Source organism: Pholcus phalangioides, unplaced genomic scaffold, assembly GCF_987345545.1.
Source record: "Pholcus phalangioides strain wild (caught in Gottingen) unplaced genomic scaffold, Ppha-v1.0 ptg000009l_1, whole genome shotgun sequence".
NCBI lineage: Eukaryota > Metazoa > Arthropoda > Arachnida > Araneae > Pholcidae > Pholcus > Pholcus phalangioides.
The window spans coordinates 35,218,894-35,240,171 of record NW_028301602.1 but is presented as its reverse complement, the minus strand read 5'-3'; the positions used below and the strand labels follow the sequence as shown (position 1 = coordinate 35,240,171).

The 21,278-nt window shown below is 38.3% G+C and overlaps 1 protein-coding gene and 2 non-coding genes across 3 annotated transcripts in view; 2 read left to right on the top strand and 1 right to left on the bottom strand.

Moving 5' to 3' along the window:
- LOC149082971 (tyrosine-protein kinase receptor-like) overlaps positions 1-21,278 on the bottom strand; it is a 185,669-nt gene that overhangs the window by 145,966 nt on the left and 18,425 nt on the right. The gene's annotated exons all lie outside the window — the stretch shown is intronic.
- Positions 9,304-9,375, top strand: TRNAH-GUG (transfer RNA histidin (anticodon GUG)). The gene has a single exon. It is a non-coding gene; the product is annotated as a tRNA-His (tRNA).
- On the top strand, positions 11,249-11,320 carry TRNAH-GUG (transfer RNA histidin (anticodon GUG)). The gene has a single exon. It is a non-coding gene; the product is annotated as a tRNA-His (tRNA).

Genomic DNA, 21,278 nt, shown 5'->3' with positions numbered 1-21,278 from the left:
AAAAGTCGTTCACTCGGTTTGGTGTTTTATTTTAATTTTCGGCTTCGGAGGTGTTACGTTCTGTTGTTGGAGGAGTCGTATGATCAATTTACCTAATTCAAATATTATACAAATACAGATACAAGGCCACAACAAGCGAAATGCCCAACGAGGTGGCTGAGAAAAAGATGCCTATAACAAATATGGATGTCAAATATTTCAAAAATACAACAACCCAATTAAAAAAATGCAATAATAAAAACTAGGAACAATGTACACTGGTGTAAGAAATTAAGAGAATTTGCAGAATTGGTCGATTATCTCTACCGATTTTAATTAAATTTGATATGTACATACATTGATACAATACAAAACAAATAACCATTCAATAATTGTAATACACACGCATGATCGTGCGTAACACTCGTTGGAGTCGGAAGGTATGAAACAGCGGTTGCACAATAAACAAAAAAATGGGTTAATAGGGGGTATGGTCCCCTCTTACAGATATACAGGTCTCGCAGAGCGATTTCATACTTGAAATAAGGCAGTTTATCATTTCCTGTAGCAATTGGTCTCACTCGTTCAGCAACGCTGTTTTCATTCCCTGGATGGTTCCCGGAGGGGGGGTTGCGAGTTGCAATTGCCCTCCCCAGAGCGTCCCAGACATGCTCTATAGGGTTAAGGTCTGGAGATCTGGCTGGCCAATCCATCCGGCGAATATAGCCTCCCCACGATTCGCCACCTCATTCCATGATCTAAACGTTGGTGGTTACTCATTTTTACTGTTACAATTTGAAATTAACCGATTGCTGCAAAATAACACCAAGAAATTCGCCGAGGTGTGCTAGCGAACGAAATGCGTCAACTTACGCGCGCTTATAAAGCCTGTTTCTCTATTGGCTCCGCCTACACACACGTGTACGCTTACGTATTTGACGTACAAGATTTGCATTTTTGTCTAGAAGCAGTGGTTTTACATTCAGTCCAGTTCTTTTCATGAAATTCGATAAAATATGCAAATTCTCTAAATTTATTTCACCAGTGTATGTACACATGATAAAATACATATTATACAATGGCCATAAAAAATATTTATGGTTTACTTATTCTAAGTATGGATAAGGGGGGCCATTCAAGTATAACGTAAGCAGATTTTTAGCCATTTTTGACCCCCTCCACCCCCCGTCAGCAAAAGTCAGCAAAACACTGACACCCCCTTCCCCCGTTGTCAGCAAAATTTCGTCAGCAGCTTAGAATATTTCATATCTTCAAAAAGGGTGGTTGATGACGTAAGCAACCTTCAAACCCCCCCCCCTCCCCCCTTGCCATCCCCCAAATGTCAACAAATCCGAAACCCCCTCCCCTCCTCGATGCTGACGTAATGCTTGAATGACCCCTAACTTCTCGATTTGCCCCAACATGTTTATCGTATTTTACAATGTTATTCAGGTGTTTTCTCAAAATTGAAATTGTAGTACGGCAACGAAATAGAGGGTGCTGGTTTGTCACAAATCAAATTCGAAACGACTAAGACTGGCCATATTTCATAGAGAAAATTACTGGATACACCGGACATCACCAATTGACATTAACACAAAAATTAAAAATGCCAGCTGTGGTGAAAATAAACAGTTTGTCGTTGAAATTGCACAAAATATTCTAATGTGTGGGAGATGAAGGGCTGCTACTACTACTTGCCCATACATGCAGCTGCACAACCATACATTCTTTTGACGTGAAAATGTCTTTAAATTGATGCCGCGTGTGAGTGGGGAATCACGTCCGAATGAGCGGCAGTTTTTGTAGAACTAATTTCAAACTTCAATGACTCTATCAAAAATGGACACAGTACTGCTTGGTCTCATTTTAAAGAGGAAAGATGAAAATTTGCGCTAGTGCTATTTTGATATGTATATGGAAGTTTGACGTCAGGAACTGCGCACTCGCAAATCGAACCAACGATGTTCGAGTTTTCAGATTCACTACGTGTCTATAAATGTGATCATGTCTCAGAAATTATACTTATCCAATCCCAGTAAACCAAGTGTTGTTTTGAAGAGGAGTGTGTGCGCTATTACTCATTCTCTGAGGTTTGAGTTTGTATCTTGAACACTTAAACAGATACAAGGCTGTAAATTTAAAAAAAGTGTGAACATTTCTCTGGATTTTTCAAAATGTCACGATATATGAGTGCAAAGTACCTACAAAATAAGAAAAATCCGTCACGAATGCTTAGAACACAAAATGGTGAAGAGAATAACACCAAAAATAACTGTATCATTTCAGGCCTGTTGCTCTCTGTAGTGGGACTTTTTAACGGGGAAGTGGGTCCACATTCGCACCTCGAAGTTAGGAACCACAGAACACCAACTTGAGCCGACTACCACTGAGACGACGGTGGGTTCGATCCTTTCGTGTCTGTCACTATGATCACTCAACCATCACAGCAGCAGCGGTGCCACAAAATTACACTTGCACCGGGGCCGAGAACTAGTTTAAAGAACATTCTTTGATGTAAAAACGTCTTTAAAATCAATGCCGGGTCTGGTCATCAATTATTATTTGCATTATAATTATGACAAATCATATACTATAAATGTGATTGGCGTTTGTACGAAAATAACTACGACAGTGTCCGAAAACTGCCTAACGTTCTTTTTTTTTAATATAGAAAGAGTTGATTTCTTTTCGGTATCATTTTTTTGCGAATTGCTGAAATTTTACGTATTCAGAGACATAAAATCGCACAGAAAATTGAGGAGATTGAAAATAAAATTCAAAGTAAAAACTATTCAATTTTGCTAAGCAAGGTTTTATCTCTTTTTAAATAATTTTACCCTTGATCAACCACTTCAGCAAATTAAGAACCCACTTTTTAATTAAATACAAATGCAAATACATTGACACAACAGGCAAAATGCCCAACGAAGTGGCTGAGAAAAAGATGCCCATAAAAATATGGATGTCATATATTTCAAAAATACAGCAACCCAATTAAAAATGCAAATTACAAAAAATTTTAAACAATATATACACATGATAAAATATTATACAATGCCCATAAAGAATACTTATGGTTGTCTTATTCTAAGTATGGATAGCTTCTCGATTTACCCCAACATGTTTATCGAATGTAATTAATAAAATGATAGCGCTGATGTATTGTTTCAATTAAAAATATGCAATAACACCCATTTACATCCGTATTTTCTGAAAGTAATTTTTTTTTTCAGTTCTTTTTCATGAGGACGAACTATAGAAGATTGAACTTTATTTAACGAACAAAAAAAAGCGCCAAATATGACATGAGATAAATACATCATATTCATAGTCATAATGATCGTTATGTAATTTTGCAAGTTATGAAAATATTTATAAGAGAATCTTCATCAAAACGATTTCGGTAAATATTATCAAATGAAAGTGAGCATCATTAGAAAAATTGGACGTTTTTATCTAAACAAGAGAACGCTGGAACGTCTCGCACAATACGAGTTATGGAATAACCTCAGTTATACATTGATTCGAGGGTGGGGGGGATGGGGGGGGGGGAGGGGTGAAGTAATAAATTCATGATGACAATTTATCTTTTGAATGAAAATAAAGGTTCCCCCCCCCCCTCCATCCCCGAAATCGATTGAAATTGTGATGTTCAACGAACAATGGCCTTTCGCTCATGCTAAACTTAAATTGGATTAAAAAGACCAGAAAAGAGAAAAATCGTAATGTATAAAATGAAAGCGATGGCATCCGATGACGTCATCGAAGAAGGGGGAAGACTCGGAAAAAGAATGATGGATCTGCTCTAATTTCCTGACAAATGCACCAAAAAGAGCGGAATCTACAACAACAACAACACCACCGAAGCTGTAAATGAGGCACCAGTCAAGGCCGTTTCTACTAAAAGGGGAAAGAGGCAAAAAAAAAAAAAGGAAAGGAAAAAAACAAACCATATATTTTTTCCGCACTAAAATGTCCGAATGCTGTCTTCGCCTTGAATTGAGAAGGATGAATCCGGTTGTAGGAGAATAATAGCAATAAAAACGAAACCGGAAAAAAACCGAAACGATTTGACTGGTATTTTCTTAATTACGTACTAACATCATATCCGTTCGTTTCTCATCAACTTTGTTGACACAGTTTGAAGGGAAAGACACGAAATTAAGAGCTGTATGCGTTGAAATGTCTGGTTATTAACAGGTTTTCTTTTCCACCCTCGAAAAGACCTTCCGATAAATTATCATGTAAAAAACGTGTATACAGGCTGTCCCAAATTGTTTGCACAGTGGTATCTATCTGCAAGCGTTGACTTGAGAACCAGTTTTGATTGTTGCTCAAAATGTCTCAAGTTTCCAAAAGAATCGCGTATATGAAAAAATGTGAAAAACACCAACTTTTTATATATACCCTGAGTGAAGATTCTATATAAAAGTACCTTTAATTTGCCGTAAACGCGGGCTACTTTTGGAATCGGAACCCATGTTTGGCCTAAAATGATAAAATGATAAAACGTCCATTAGGGGTCATTCAAATATTACGTCAGCATCGAGGGGGGAGGGGTTTCGGATTTACTGTCTTTTGATGACAAGGTGGGGGGGGGGGGAGAACCACCCCTTTTTGAAGATATGAAATATTCTAAGCTGCTGACGAAATTTTGCTGATGGGGGGGAGGGGTTAGTGTTTTGCTGATTTTTGCTGACAGGGGGGAGAGGGGAGGGTCAAAAATGGCTGAAAATCTGCTTACGTAATACTTGAATGGCCCCCCTTAATAATTGTGGAATCGGATTTGTGGTTTTCGCTAAATAGTAGTACTGAGCAAGGCAAATGAGTGCATCGGGTAGCTCACGAATGGCCGACTAGGTAGCAACAATGGTGGTTTGTATGCTGTGACTGCACGTGGTTTTCCATATTTTTTGTAATTAAAAGTATGTTTCAAAAGCAGAGTGGTTCTTAACCCTTTTTCCATCCCGCACCTTCAGTGCGACGCGACTTACCATCCCGCAACCCCCTGCATAATGCGTTTTCTGTCTGTTAGAGAATTTAGTTTATCTGTAATTAATTACATTAATTATCCATTAATTAATTTCTATAAACTCTTACACTTATTATTGAATGTCGTTTTAGGCTATGGCTAATACTTAATTTTGGCTTCTTTTTTTAATGAAAATGAATTAAAAACGAAACCAAAAACATATTATTCGGTTCTTGGGAGGGGTAATTGTTCTTATTTCCCCAACCTTCGCTGGATCCACACCTGAGGGATGGCAAACACCTTCCCCTCATTCAGCAGTGAATTCAGCAGAGCCAGATATCTTCAGCTCTTCAGTTGTAAATGGAGTAGAAGCAGGCATTTTTAACTGTGAATGAAGAGGAGGGAAATATCTCCAGCTACGAATGGAGCGGACGCAAACTTCTTTAGCTCTTCAGCGGTTAATGAAGCGGAGACAGGCATCTTCAGCTGCGAATGGAACGAGAGCAGACATCTTAAGCTTTTCAGCTGTAAATTCAGTAGAGGCATGTATCTTCAGCTGCAAATAAATCGAGGCAGACATCTTCAGCTTCGAGTGGAGCGAAGGAGGACATCGTGAGCTGAAAATGGAATGAAGGCAATCATCTTCAGCTGCGAATGGAGCGTAGGCAGGTGGATTCAGGGTGATGTAATTGTTAATGGTATTGTTTTTTCGATTGAAACAGGAAATAAATCCGATTGCTAATCTAAAAAGAAACTTTTCAGACACAAATTTCGTTTCTACACACGAAAGTTATAATAAAGTGTCAAAATGTCCGTATGATTCATGTTTCTTGAAGAATAGAAAATTTCAATTTTTTTCACAATTTCAATTTTTTTGAACAATCAGTCAACACGTAATTTTTTTTTTCATCTCGCATCCTCAAATACGCTCTCCCACGTCTCCAGTTAAGAACTACTGTCCTAAAGTCAACGATTGTAAAGTTATCTGCTGTGCAAACAATTTGTTACACCCTGTATTAATGTTTAGAATTTCTCTTTTGTGAGCATGTTTTCTTCCTGGCGTCACGAATTACTGTTTTCAAATTCAATAAAATGGTCGGGACGGGTTGAGACTAAATTCCCACCCGTGCGAGACATCGTTTTTGCGCCCATCCCTGTGTTTAAACCGCACCAATACAACTACCCTAAAAACTTGCAGCTGTGTTTCCGCAGCTCGATGAAATGCATAAAACATCGCGCAGTTTCCTCTGTTGATCATTCTATTCAATACATTCACAGATTGACTTTTACAGACGAGAGAAACGTTCCCCCACACGCTATTATTTTTTCCCTTGAAATTTGATTCGGCACCCCTCCTAAAGAGGCGACCCTGGATATACAGGGTGATTATAATTGAATTTCCCGTACTCTTAGTAGTTTTTCTGAAAAACCGTTTATCCGAATACAGCAAAATTTTTTAGGACATCTTAATGAGACCATGGAAGAGAGAGAGATTTATGAAATAAAAAAAAATGTAATTCAATTTTCGACCACCAGGTGAAAAGTGTGGTGTTTTTTTATGGCATTTTACATTTTCCCATGGACGATATAGCGTATACAGGGTGATTCAGAAAAGATGGGGAAGAACTTCAAGAGGGTGATAGTACACACCAATACAAACAATTGTCATCAAAGAATGCATGGTCTAATACGAAACGCAAACGCCCCAGTGCGTTTCGAAACGGTCGCTCCGCAAACGTTAAAACGGCATTCCTGTTGGAATTTATCAGGGAAAAAAACACCATGCATGCAAATGTAACTTCGGGACCATTCAAGTGTATTACGTCAGATTCGATGGTGGGGAAGAGGTTTCCGATTTGCTGACTTTTGATGACAAGAGGGGGGGGGGGGTTTGGATGATGCTTACGTCATCAACCACCCCCTTTATGAAAATATGAATTTTTTTTTACTGACATCTTACTCGGTGTGCCAAAAACGAGAAAAACCTTTCGATAGTTTGTGGGCACTTTAAGTAATATTCCCTACCCATTGATAAGTGCCCTACAGAGCCACTTTAGTGATCTCTAACTGTTTCGCGGATCCAATTGATCTGGAAATGTGTCCGGGCCGCTTAAGCGCTCTGGAACTGTGCCACGCATCACTCATGTGATCCGCAATTATATACCGCGGATCACTTAAATAATCTGAGAATGTGCCACGGGTAACTTGAGTGACGTAGAACCGCACTGGGGGCCACTTAAGTGCTCTAAAACTACGTCCCATGTCACTCAAGGTTTCCCTAAATGTGTCACGGATCGCTTAAGTGTTCTGAAAATGTGCCACGGGCCGCTTAAATGCTATGTAAATGTACCACGGGATATTTAAGCGATCCGTAAATGTGCCGCTTAGTTCATTTTTACAAAGTTAGGTTTGAGGAGGGCAGCCCGCATCAGATAACCCCAAGGCCATATTTGGTCAGCAAGTCAAGGGACTTTACGCGATTTATCATTATATGTCTTAGGGGGGATCGCAATGAATTTATTAAAGATAAATTTTGAGTTCATAGCCTTCAAATAACAATGAAATTAACAGAAATTGATTATAATAACATATAAAAGTATTTTCTCCCGAAATTTTAATTTAAAAAAATATTTTTTTGCATTAGAAAATAAATTTTTGATCGTCGGGGGAGGGGGGCACGAGCCCCTCTATGCTCCCTCCCCTGTGTATGTCTCTGATCCCACCAATATGCGTTAGGATGCACAGCTGATGACGAAATTTTGCTGACAAGGGGGGATGTGTCAAAAATTACTAAAAATTTGCTTACGTAATACTTACACGGTTCCTTAGGGAAAAAGAAGAAACCGTATGCAAATCTGAGTCACAGTGAATCAAAGGCTCAGACTCAGTATTACAAAAGTGCCCCATTATCCCGTACGTTGCAACTATTAGAACGAGAGAGAGATTGCACACCGGGCTGGCGCCTTTTATTCACAGTGACGCAGTTTTGCATTACGGTTTCTTCTTCTTCCCCAAGTTACCTTTGGCATGCATACATGCTCTTTTTCTCCAGATAAATTTCAACTGGAATGTCGTTTTAACGTTTGTGGAGCGGCCGTTTCGAAACGCGCTAGTGCATTTGCGTTTCCTGTTAGACCATGCATTCTTTGATGACAATTGTTTGTATTGTTGTGTAATATAACCTCTTAAAGTTTTTCCCAAAAATGTTTGAGATCAATTTTACCAGTTTTTTTCAATTGATATTTACAGGGCCGCAATTATGGGAGACCAAGCACTTCTGGTGCCCCGGACGCTGGACTGGGGGAGGGGGTTTGGGGGGGGGCCACCGACTTCACCTTTTAACAGATCCTTACACGGGGAGCAAATATGAGTGTTTTCCCGACTAAGAAAATTTCTAATTGCGGCTCTGGATATTATCGTCCCGCGGATAAGTAATTTAGCTCTTATAAGGCCTGAAAAACCTGTGCATCCATGATCTATTCTAAATGGTCATTTTTAAAGCTATGTGATCACTGTAAAAGAAAGGGTGTCCTAATTCGGTCTTATCTCACAAACCGTTCATCGTAGAGGTATGGTTGTAATTAAAAAATTCTCAAAATGTGTTCAGAAACCCCTCTGTACCAGTTTCGAAAATGAAAATACAATGTGACATAAAATAAAAACATCTAAAGTTTCATACAGTGCCCCTGAATTTTGACTTCTGAAAAATTGTTGTCCTGTCTCTACTACAACGGTGTAACAAAACACTTCTATGTTTTTAAGTGCAATATTCACTGAGATGTTTGAATTCAAAAATCGGAGAAAAAAATTGGGAGGTGGGAACAGCATAAGTGAAGGAAAGAAGCGTTGTCCGTAAGTTTAAACTGTTCTTCTTCGACATTTCTGCAATTTTTGAATTCCAATGTGTCAGCGAATATTGCCCTTAGAGGCATGAAGTTATTTTTGTTGGCCTGAAGAGAAACAGAGCAACAACTTTCTAATTGGAAGTTCGAAGGCGAGGAGGTGCATAAAAAAATTTCAATTTTATTTTATGACGCACTATATTTTTACTCTCAAAACTGCTACAAAGTGCTTCCTGAACACATTTTGAGCATTTTTCAAATTATAACCATACTTCTACTATGAACAGTTCAAGAAGTTCGAATTAGGAATTACAGGACACCCTGTATGAAAAACGAGTAACATTCCCCGTCAAGTGGTGCTGCCTAGTACTAGAGTTTTGAATTTATTAAGAGTATAGGAAAAAAAATTAAAAAGAACGTAATATGTGTGCTTGAATAGACGCCAACCCATTTCATGCATGAAAAAGCTTTTTATGCCATTCGTTATTAGATGCCGCCAATAACAACGCCGTGATCGTATAGTGGTTAGTACATTGCGTTGTGGCCGCAATAACCCAGGTTCGAATCCTGGTCACGGCACGTTTCCTTGTTTTTTTTCAAGAATTCATGGGACCCCTTTTTTGTTTAAACAGGAGTGTCCCAAAATAAGAATCCCACTTTTTGAAGGTAAATGATAGTACATTTTCATCGTTAACAGCTCTGTTTTTATCCTACATTTTCTGCATTTAGAGAGCCAGTAAATATGAACAGAACTGTATTTTGTTTTCAGATGCTGCTGCAGGAAATCTCCCATATAGATATTGCCATCCATATAATGCATATAGCAATGAAAAAATAGCAAAAAAAAAAAATGCATATAATGTCTTGTTCAGTCACTTCACAGAACTAAAGAAAAAGAAGTTACAAATTTTTCCGTTTGATGGCACTGCAGGTCTCCCATGCATATACAGATACTGCAGACAGTATGAAGGGTGTCGTGAACGTTCTAATTCGGTCTTCATCTCATCAACCGTTCGTAGTAGAGGTATAGTTCTAATTTAGAAACACTCACACGAAATGTGTTCAGAAATCACCCTGCACTAGTTTTGAGAGTAAAAATACAGTAATTAATGATATAAAAAAAAAAAATCTAATTTTTATAAGGTTCAGTCAATAACTTCCAATAAGAAAGTTGTTGCCTTGTCTGTCTTGAAGCCAACAAAAACAATTCATGTTTGTAAGCGCAATATTCGCTGGGATATTTGAATTCCAAATAAAGAGAAAAAAATAATGGGAAATAGCATAGAGAGAGAGAGAAAATAACGGGCAACGCTCCTTTCCCCTCATTTATAGAATAATAATAATAATAATATTTATCTGCATACAGACCATTGGCCCGTTACAAAGACTGGCAACACCATGATTACACAAAAATACATCATAATTCAAGAGATCATAATAATCATAATTGTTAAAAAAAATGAAATGAAAGGAAAGGGGATTAATTTACATATCAACTTCAAATAAGAGTAAACATTGTTGTTAAAAAAATTGTGTATATCTAATGTAAAATTTCTATTCGATGAGTTAATATTTAATAATTGCAAAAATCAATTTTCATTATAATTAATAAATTCACAGTATGGCAAAAAATATATCTGTTACGGTAAACATGAAAAGGTGAACAATGAAATAGGATATATACGATATTGCCATTCAGTCCAGAATTACAAAGCGTATAGAGATCTCTTCGCAATCACTCAAAAAGGACGAAGTAGATCTCAGTCGGAAAAATGTGCGAATGACCCTAAAAAATTAAAATATGGATCGCGTAAAAATGAAAAAATTAAATGTTTATAATGTGGGAAATATGCGTTGAGTTTAGAATATGGTTATAATCGTTATGATAATCGAAAGTTACGAGATGATTTAAAATGAAAGGAATGGTACGTTTCATTTCTGGAATAGACAATGACCATACATAAGCATATGCGGATAAAGTATGTGTTCAACTTGAGAAACCCCCAATTAAAAGTGGTATTGTTATTTTTCTGATTTTTAAGGGCAATAAAACATTTTTCAGTTAGCTTGTTACCGCCAAGATTAAGAATGCCAACCCGTAAATTTAGAATTAAATTTATTAATGACCGTTTTAGAGTTGCTCGTCCAGTTTCGTATCGTATTATATAACCAAGTGTTTTTGATCTGAATCGGAAAATTCTCTTCAAAAAAGTTAAATGATTTTTTTTCAATCTCGTTAAGGTACCTGTGACTCCAAACGCCAGCACTGTTCTGAAAAATGAGTAATATTCTCTATCAAGTAGTGCTACCTAGCGTTAAAGTTTAGAATTTATTATGGATATAGGAAAAAAAAAATTAACAACGTAATATGCTTGAATAGACGCCAGCCCATTTCATGCATGAAAAAACAAACTTTTCATGCCATTCGTTATTAGATTCCGCCAATAACAACGCCGTGATCGTATAGTGGTTAGTACATTGCGTTGTGGCCGCAATAACCCAGGTTCGAATCCTGGTCACGGCAAGTCCCTTTTTAATTTTTTTTTTTCAGGATCCATGGCATGCCTTTTTATATGGTTTAAACAGGAGTGTCCCAAAATAACAATCCCACTTTTTGAAGGTAAATGATAGTACATTTTCATCATTAACAGCTTTTTATTTATCCTACATTTTCTGCATTTAGAGAGCCAGTAAATCTTAACAGAACTGTATTCTGCTTTCAGATGCTGCTGCTGCAGGAAATCTCCTGTATAGATATTGCATATAGCACCCATGTGATGCATATAGAGAGCGTCTCGTTCAGTCACTTCACAGAACTAAAGAATCTCATCAACCGTTCCTCGTACAGGTATAGTTCTAATTTAGAAACACTCAAAATGTGTTCATAAATCACCCTGTACCAGTTTTGAGAGTAAAAATACGGTAATTAATGAAATTTAAAAGAAATTTAATTTTTATATGGTTCAGTCAATAACTTCCAATAAGAAACTTGTTATCTTGTCTCTCTTGAAGCCAACAAAAAAAATAGATATTTGAATTCAAAATAAAGAAAAATGGAAAAGAACGGCATAAAATAACGCTCCTTTCCGTCATAATATATATTTAGAGTATTCTTTCACTAACTCTCCCCGTTTTCGAATTCAACTATCTCAGTGAATAGTTGAGACAGGACATGAGAATAGAGAGACAGGACAATAACTTTCTAATTAGAAGTTAAAGGACGGGGGCGGGAGGGTATACAAGTTTATATCTTTTATTTTGTGACATCCTGTATTTTCTGTCTCGAAACTGGTGCTGTGATCGATTCTTGAATACATTTTGAGAATTTTTAAAATTTTATTTATATATACCTCTATGACTAATACTTGATGCAATAAAGGCCGAATTAGGACTTACGGGACACCCTGCATTCATTGAAATTTCATATAACGGTTACCACTCTTTTACGACCAAAAAAATATCTTGCCCAAGAATTATATTATCTGCGAAAATTGCAAAATACTGTTTGTGGTAACTTTAATACAGTGAAATTACTCTCTGTGGACACGAACGGCACAAGAAAAAAATTCGGTCATAAAACGGGGGTGACCGTTAAGGGGGGGATTTCAATTTGACAAATTGTAATTTAGTTCTTCCATACTACTGCTGCTTGCTACTTAACAGTATATGCACCTCGTACAAACATTCCTCTGGAGAATTTCTAACGAACTGGCTACATGCAGGAACTTGTTGTGTGTCCATTTACGTTGCCATAACGTATCAATGTTGATACGGGTTATACTGAAGCTCCATATTTTTAACCGAGAATGTCAAATGTCTGAATTTCAATGTTACGTAAGTATCGCGTTGAAAGTCTGCCTGCACTCTCCCCAATAAAAGTACAGTGTGCAGCAAACCGCACATTTCTATATAAGTTAACCGTTCCCCCCACCCGTTATTCACATTCAAAGTTTTATAGAAATTTTCTTTACACGCTGTACAGTAAAACACCCCTTTTTTGCGGACCCCAACGGGACAAAAAAAAAGTATTTCGTAAAATAGAACGCATTTGGTGGTATTTTTATTGAAGGGTTTTTTTTGAAAAAACGTGATTATTTTTTAGACGTTAAAGAGGGGTGACCGTCAAGAGGGGTTTCACTGTACTTCAAAAACACAGATAAGTCATATTCTAATATGAGTACATAAATGATAAATACAGTGGACCCCCCATCTCCCATCAAAAGAGGGGTTTTACTCTATTTAATTTGGCTATTCGATGTATTAATCAAGTTGATTTTTGCCATTTAAACCACACAAAATAGACTGATATCTATCACATTTAGATTCATACAGTGTGAGAGAAGAAGCATGTACAGCATCACAATTTATTTATCCACAAACGCAATATACGCACGAAGAGTAAAGTAATTGGAAGAGAACCCAATTAAATTCCGTACACACACCTCTTCGAAATGCACTCGGTGCAGGTCGCTTCCGCGTTGTCGCTTGTTTAGGCACATCGAACCCTTTCCGGTCGCTAATTTTAGTTTTTGTTGATATTTTACGTCGTCCGCGCCTCGATTTCGTCCGAAATTAAATTTATAAGCTGATCTCCATAAGAGACGACCAGGAGTGTGTGTGTGTGTGAGTGAGTGAAAGCAGACTGATCATTCAGTTGCGCGGCTGGTCTCTGATTAGAACCGAGGCCCGGGAGATAGAATCCCGATAACTGATTACTTCGAATAAGAGTATTATGTGTACCATGTGTGTTAACCGACTCTTGTCTCTATAAATACTGCGATCGGTGGGGAGCACTCTCGATTATTGCTTGTCAAAGCGTGAGATTATGCTCGTGTTTGCTTTGTAGGTTCGGATTTTTCCCCCAAAACGAACATTTTACACGTGTAAAGGTGATGCAAAAGAAGTATTTTCCTCATTTAATTCCTAAAACGGCATACTCTTGAGAATTTCATTACGAGAAAAATATTATCAGACTTTCCTATTTAGGCCGCACCGATTTTCCGTGTGTGGAAAATTCGCCGAAATCAGTTCCACGTAATGATCGAGTATGTGAATGAGCGAAACCGAGTTTCACTAGCTCATCCTTGCTCACTCACGCAGAAAAAGTCACTCAGTCAATCACTGGGTAGATCATTCTACGTATATCACTCACTAGTTCGCACATTCCGTCCCTCGCTCACTATGCATATATATATAGATCCTTCAGCCTACCACTACTTTACCACACACCAACTCCGGTTATATATCGCCATACGGTAATTTCCAACTAGTGGAGTTGGGTGGGAAATGAAGACTCCATCTATCGGTAATCACCCCACGCTCGGTGGTCAAGAACTTGTTTCTGACGTTCTATGCCCGCATTCGAACCCATGGACCTTGATGGTAACTTTCATAGCGGATGACGAACATCTTACCACTCGGGCTCAGTCTACCGCTGGGTCACTCATCATGTCACTCGTTAGGTGGCCCCACTGACTATCTCAATCACTCCCTAGGCCACTCACTAGTTTGCTCACTCACCACCTCTAACCCCTCCGTCACTCACTCACTAACTAGTGGATCATTTACTGATTCACTCACCCTTTCGTTCCTCGCTCACTCACTGGCTCACTGATTCGTGTCGAACTGTTGTCGGTGAAATTTCAGTCGATGATTTGTTGGTCGGTGGATTTTCCTGCGGTGAACTTTCCGTAAACCCCCAGTTTTCGATACGAATATTCTTTTTTTAACCTAAGAGACTTCAGCCTTGACTTCCAGAATTACGGGTGTTTTATCATTGACGTCAAGGCTGAACTCCCTGAGGGTAAGAAAGAATATCCACAATGAGAAAGAAACAACCCCATCTGTGTTTGTTTGTATTGAGTCTGAAAGGGTTATAAAAAAGCATTGTACACCATAAATTTACAATAAAACCCCTCATAACGGACACCCTTCAGATGACTCCTCTTTTACAGCCAAATAAAAATTTCCCGTTGTATAATAAACGTATGCATTTCAAACCCCTGATTAACCGTCACCCCTTTTTAACCGACGAATTTTTTGTCCCGTCGGTGTCCGTCCGCAAAAGAGAGGTTTTACTGTAATTAGTAGAGATGTTTCGATTGTCATCGCAGGCGCGGATCAAGGACGATGTGTTGAGAGGAAGAATTTATTGTTTAGGTTGGTTGAATCGTCCCGTATTTTACGGGATAGATAAATTTTTCCATGTTTTGGCTCTTGTGAGGTATCTCCAGCGACTTGCCTATTAGTTCAAGTCGCTTCCAGTGGATGACCAGCCTTGAGGCTCCACATATACACTCACCCACTCGTTCCTGTATGTAACCAATTTGTTAGATATTCCCCCGGAGGAATGTTTACGAATCGCATGTACGGTTAAATAGTAGTTGTAGAAAGGGTTCCTGGACTTTGAAACATCCCTCAAAAACTCTCCTGGTTGCAAGTGGGCCCTGATTATGACAAGGAAATGCGACAAAAAACATAAGCAAGTCGACAGAATTCATAGGACATCTGTGGGAGAAAATAATGTTAGGAAACAGTTCCCTAGAGCAGGGGTTTCCAACTGGACAGTTTTTTTTAGGGTTCCACATGATCAAACGCCGTGGAACTCTTAAAAAACACGGATTACGGAGATAGCTTTCCAAGAAGAAAACTTTCTAGTTACTAATATTCGCAAAGCTGTTCTTTGTTTTGAATTTTAACGAAGTAGTGACAGTAAAAAAAAAATCCCAGACCACTAGAGACTGTGCAAGCATCTGAGTGGCCAAAGCAGTGTGCAAGTATGTGAGTGACAAAAAGAATGACCTGGAGATTGTGAAAGAATGTGAACGACCATAAAAGAGTGACTTTGACACGGAGGCATATTTACGGTGTGGAGGCGGGGAACTAAGCGGGCTGTGGTCCCGGGCGGCTAATTTGGAGGAATGAGTAGTCAAGAAAACTATGTTAGAATGGGTGAATGGCGGTAAAATTTGTATAGTGTCCACAGGCCACAAAACGATAAATCCGACTCCGGAGGGGGCCCCGAAAAGGGAAATGAGGATCTTGTCAATTGCTCGAATTTCCTCGTGGAAAAATGAGGCATTTGCCCAAGCAGTACCTGCTATTTATCATAGCACCTGATCCCATTATCGTGGAGTGCCCTATGCAGCAGAGAAGACCCTACCGGACGTTCTTGGCGGGGCCCATGCGTTAAGACATCCCTGGGGTAGTTTAATCAGGAAATATCTTTCTTCTAACAAACAAAATGAGTGAAACAGCACTCAGTGCTTGAAAATTAATAACTACCCTCCATTGAAAAGCACTGGAGGCGTGGTTCTGTTTTCGTTGGAAAATAATTGTTGTTCATTATTGGTGTGTAGTGGCGCCATCTTTTGTAAACATATGTAAAGGACATAGTAAAAGACGAATGAGCATGCACCCTCATGTCCAAGTTTAAGAATTTCTGTAACTCTGTTAACGGTTTCTCACGCATATTGAGTACGTAAACAATAAAATTAATATCGTTACATATTGGAACTCCTGCTGGCTTAGACAAGAATCGCAAAAAATAACATGCTACTTTAGTCAATTTGATTACAACATTTAGCGAGTTATTACTAATGTTATTTCATTTTGCACAAACATCAACTGTTGACGTTTCACAACAAATTTGGTAATTCAGTTTATATATTTAATATTCAAAAAATATTTACCAATATACTACTTACTAGAAAAAGTTAGAGGGCACATTTTTATGTAGGAATAATATTTCTCCGCGAGCATGTCGAGGCTCATCATGCCCCTCCCCCCAATCCTGGAGCAAAGATCCCCCCTCCTCAGACCGAGATCCTTAGTGAGTTTTCCTCCATGTATAGTATTCTTTGACGTATCAATAAATTTTGGTTTTACCGGAGATGCCCTGTTCCCCCCCCCCTCCGGGAGGGGGCAAAGTGCTTACGTTGCTTCTTGCGACAGAGCCTGGGCGTCTCGCGGTTTCTCCAGTTTCTCCAGTTCCATGTATAGTAAATTATAATATTTAAAAAATACCTTTTATGATATTTTAACCAATTTCTGTTATACGAAGTATGAAAGCTTGGATAACCAAGCGGAAATCAAGATGTAGTTCGGAAAGAAAATTCACATTCCTCTGTGGGAAAACGAACCACCAATCTCTCACTGTCCGGGTGAGTGTTCTAACCATTGAACTACAGAGGACAGACAGACATTTTCATTCCTTAGAGCATATGTATGTTATGTGGTTCGATTCCCCACAGGAATGTGAATTTTCTTTCCGAACTACATCTCGATCTCCGCTTGGTTATCCAGGCTTTCTTACTTCGTATGAACAGGGGAGAATGACATCGTTTCTCTCTCTACAATTTCTGTTAGTGTCTTTTCAAGGGTTGTAACTCAAAATATCTGGGGAAGGCAATTTTTGTACCTCCCAAGCCTTTTTCGACACTCCGAAAGTTGATCCTGCGTACGCTTCTGTCTATACACCGCCCCTGATTAAGAGAAGGTGGTGAGAAGCTGGTGTTTTGCCCTGTGGGCTATATAATGTTGTTGAGACGGCAGTATAGGGACACTTTTTTTTTGGGATAAATACTCAAAAATTTGTTTGAGTACCGTAGAACAGCCTGATTATCCTCAAGGGTTCCACTGAACAGCCTTATAACCATCAAGGGTTCCGCGAGAAACGCTTACGTTGGAAACCCCTACTCTAGAGTTTAGAAACCTCTAATTCTTAGTTAGAGGTTTCTAACCAGTATTCTGAGAGCGGCGGTGTCCCAAAAAGCCTTTGTGAGGTTCCGCGGTATCGGAAACTGTTAAAATTTTTTATCGGTTTTTCCAATACAAATATCTATGTTGGATAAGTATTCAAGCTTGTTAGGGTTCCGTAGACCTGTCCCATAATCAGGAAAGGTTCCGTGCAACATTCTTGAAACTATCAACGGTACCGCGCGTACAGAAACGTTGGAAACCCCTGATAACATGGAATCGCTGGTTTCCAGGAGAGATCAGGTACCTACGGTATTGAAAGTTGTGGAATTTTTTATTGCTTTTTCTACAAAAATATTTACATAAGAAAAAATGAGTGCGTGTGTTCATGTTGGTTGGGTTCCGTTGAACAGTATTGTAAGCATCGAGGGTTCCTCATGAACCAAAACGTGCGAAACCTCTGATCCCGAGCATAGAATTATTTCAAGGGATACGCAAAGGAATACATTCAAGGGATGAAGATTGATAAATCTACCTAAAACGATGAAAAAACTTAGACTTACTTTAAATACTAAGATATTCAGAGTAATATAATAACAATACCGTGTAGCAGCAGAAAAAAAATGCTAATAATAATAATAATAAATAATTTGTATTTCGGTTTCTTCTATTTTGATTTTGATGGATTTTGTACCCAATGAATGCAGAAAAATCTTCACCAATAGCGAGAAAAAAAGTAATTCAGTACAAAAATGTTTCCACGTATAAACAAATTAAAAACATTTCGATAAATCCATTTTCAAAATAATTAAATCGCTATTATTTTAGTTGAAGGGAAACGTTTTCTTTGAAGTTTAATGGGTAATTTGTTTTATTTTTAATTTTTAAAATAAATAAATCTGCTATGTTTTCTCGGAATGGACGTATCAAAGAAAAGAAAATTAGAGGGAAATAAGTAATATGCAAATTAATACGTCTTAAGTCATTTAAAAATGATTCCAACATGATTTTTTGAGTGTAATTGTATATCGAAGAATTTTCGGATTGATCACATCAAAAAAAAAAAAAAATGCAATACTTATTCGAAATAATCGACTTGTATATAATGGCGTGGGTAGGAAATGGTCTTTTGCACAGAAGAAAAAGGAGTAATGTAATACATAAGAACTCTGCGTTGGCGGAAGAACAAAGTGAAATGATTTTAAAAAGATTGAAAAACGCGTAGGTGCATAAAATATCAAAAAATGCCGTCTCTTTTAAATTATTTCCTACTTTATCAATCAATGAACTTTACGGTGAAGATTCATTACACGACATAAAATACAATTCGGAGAATTTGAAAAAAAAAAAATAATACTAAATAACACAATCATTTCTTCTATCCGAACGATGTAATAAAGTTGAAGTTCTGTTAAAAAAGGGATTTATATGGGGAATCATTTTTTCAAATCATCTTAAAGTATGAGATGAAGAGATTGTCTTTCCAAAAAAACGGTGATATTGATTATATTTTCTTTACGTATAAGGTTGATTGATTTTTGTGTGATTTGAAATTTCGAAATTTTTTTTTTTTTGGGGGGGGGGAGGTATTCTAGGGAAGTGGTTCTCAACCGGTGCTCCGTGGAGCGCTAGGGGCTCTGCGGCAGCTTGAGAAAAATTTAAAAAAAAAACCAGTATATATGAAAAAATATATATATAAATATTTTAAATAACATAAATGAATCAGTAACTTCGATGAATAAATATAAAATAGGCCTACGGGGCTCCGCCATAGAAATTGCAGATCAGAAAAGGCTCCGCGAGTCAAAAAAGGTTGAGAACCGCTGTTCTAGGGTCTCTTTCTGTTCTTCAAAATGAAGTATGAAGAGTTCAAAAGATGCATTTGTGTCGACAGGATTGTATCTTGTGTGTTGGTGATGCGAAGAGGCGAATTTATGGCTTTTCCGTCAGTGGGCTTCACAAATTTTGCCACCCTTTAACTATTCTAGTCCAATTTTCTTGACCACTCATTCATGAAACTGGACTCCTTGAACTTTTTTGTTTTCAAACCGAGTACACAACTCAGGTCTGTCACCATGGGCAATTTACTACCTGGTGAGTTGTGCCGGAAGTGTAAGTGTGTGTACCTAATAGTCTGAGTGCGTGTCTGGTGTTGTGTCTGATTTATAAGTGCTGTCATCCATATTTCAGAAGTGAAGTGGATAAAGTGTCATGATACAATACTTGTACTGTTTGTAGTCCCGTTGCTCTGTGGAGAGACTTTTTAACGGGGAAATTGGCTCGAAGTTGGGAACCATAGACAACCAACTTCAGCCGACCACCACTGTAGCGTGGAGGATTGCGAGTCCTTCACTATGACCACTTGACCACCACAGCGGCAGACTCCTTGAACTTTCTTTTCTTTTTTTCTTTCAAACCGAGCACAACTCAGGTCTATCGCCATAGGCAATTTGCTACCTAGTGAGTTGTGCCGGCATTGTAAGTGTATGTACCTAACAGTCTGAGTGCGTATCATCTATATCTCAGAAGTGAAGTGAGTGATGTGTAGTGACTGAATATTTGTACTGTTTGTAGGCCTGTTGCTCTCTGTGGTGAGACTTTTTAACGGGGAGATCGGGAACCGAGAAGTTGGGAACCACAGAAAACCAACTTCAGCCGACCACCACTGTGGCGACGGTGGGGCTCGAACCCGGCAGCACAACTCAGGTCTATCGCTATGGGCAGACTCCTTGAACTATCACCAGTTCAGCAACCCCCTCTCCCGTCTCTATTAGCAACTCTTTTGGCCACTCACATGGTTTCGACCTCTATATGTCCCTGGCTCACTGTAACATTTTTTGTTGCGCCCCTGCTTACACTTTCTCTAGGTTACTTTTTTTTTATCACTCCTCTGACCTGGTCCCCTCACCCTCTGGGTCACACTTTCAACCATTCACTGACCTAACACCTCGCTGTGGTACTCGTTCTTTTGCCTCCCTTCCCCCCTCCCGCTTGAACACTGTTTTGATCACTTCTATGCTTCTATACGCTCTAGGTAACTCCTTAGGTCACTTATTCACGTGTTCATCAAGTACTTCGTTACTTTCGATACCGCAACACTAAAGAAAATATCTCTCGGGACTTCGGAACACCGGTTGGAAATGAATGGTCGAGGCATACGTGGCTTAGTAGTAGGCCTTTTTCACGAATATGTTTACCATTCTCCTCCCCCGAACTTGACAGATCAACTGCCAGCAGGCGGAATCAGCATTTATTCAAATTTTGATAACACAAGGAGAGAGAGATAGTGATTTTTTCCTTCCCTTCAGGGTAGTATAGGACTATCATATAGTATCAAGTAGTACCATATGAACATAGTATAAATAATAGGAAAACTAGAGTATTTCTCTTCCTCTGTTTATTATTTTCGGAGTTAGAGAAAAAAAGCATTATCACCTGAACAAAATCGGAAACAAATGTTCTTCACAAAGGAAGTGTGGCATTTTACAGAGAGTAAAGGGATTTATTTACACTGGGTCAGTTACAATGCGGACCAGGGAAATTTTAAAAATCTTAGAAAGGATTAATGAAACTTTCATTAGTAAATAAACTCATCACGATGGGAAAAAAAACCAATTCTGATAAAGTCAGTACTAAAAGAATAAAACTATCATTTTTTCCACCCCCAGACATTTACATTGTGTATATTTTCCATTCGTTTTCTATTCCCCATTTTGTGTGTGTGTGTGCGTGCGTTGCATCTTTTGAAATTTAGCCTCCACAAATCTGATGAAGAGAAATCGATT